The sequence below is a fragment of the Myotis davidii genome, unplaced genomic scaffold (genome assembly GCF_000327345.1).
Source record: "Myotis davidii unplaced genomic scaffold, ASM32734v1 scaffold125, whole genome shotgun sequence".
In the NCBI taxonomy this organism is placed as follows: Eukaryota; Metazoa; Chordata; class Mammalia; order Chiroptera; family Vespertilionidae; genus Myotis; species Myotis davidii.
In genome coordinates, this window is record NW_006299390.1 from 5278793 (window position 1) to 5279779 (window position 987).

At 34.1% G+C, this 987-nt stretch overlaps 1 protein-coding gene across 3 annotated transcripts in view; it reads right to left on the reverse strand.

Moving 5' to 3' along the window:
- Positions 1-987, reverse strand: part of MAGI2 (membrane associated guanylate kinase, WW and PDZ domain containing 2) — a 1072297-nt gene that overhangs the window by 258666 nt on the left and 812644 nt on the right. The window lies entirely within an intron of this gene.

Below are 987 nucleotides of genomic sequence, written 5' to 3' on the forward strand. Positions count from 1 at the left end.
ATAAGTGTATATCAAAGTATACATTATACATGTGTATATAAAGTCTGCTGACATCTCTTTTGTCATTTTTGCTTTTATGCAGGGATCTGCATTTTAGAAAGTTATGTCTCATACAATGCCTGTTTCAAACCACTGAAAAATCATTCCCACTATATCATACTAACACTAAAATTCAGATAATTAATTCTTTTTCAATAGGTCTCTTAATATCTTTCTCTAAATTGAATTATTTGATATTATTAGCTTTGCTTTTTCACAGAAAAAAATATTCACGAAAATATGTAACTACCGATTGCCAGACCGCAATTGGGAAGTTCAATGTGAAGGATGGCTCTAAGATCTCGGGTATTGCTCTCCGTGCCAGACCTGATGAAGACAGCACTGCTGCCTGCAGCTAATAAATCGGATCGAGTAGGAGTCAGGCAGAGGTGACACAGGGAAGCCAAGTCAGAGGCTAAGAATAGCAAAATGACACATGAGTGGGCAGGATAATGGTCCATCGCTACGAGAGAAAAATTTCAGGTACTATGTTCAGATTTAGGATAGTGATGATTCAATACTCCTTGCCTAATCAAACTTCCTGTTCTGAATAAGTCAAGGTTAAAAAACAATAAATAGTAAAAAAATAACACTAATTCTCAATTCTCTGGGGGAACTGCAGATTCTTAGGGGCCAACTTTAGATATAATTCATGATATATATCCATGATATATATTTATTGTATTATACAAATAGGTATATATGTTCTAAAAACAGGCTCGTCACATCAACTTCCTTATAAAACTAAATGAAGACTTGCATTGACTAAAGTAACTGACTAATATTTATGAAATAGCCTACAGCTTGAACCATTAGACTTGGACCAGATGGGAAACATTTTCATTATTTATTCTGTGCAAATACCTTCCTAAAATCTAGAAAGTACAGAGTCCCACAAATGATATAAGGTGAAGTAACCTCCACACTACCTATCTTTTCTATTAAAAA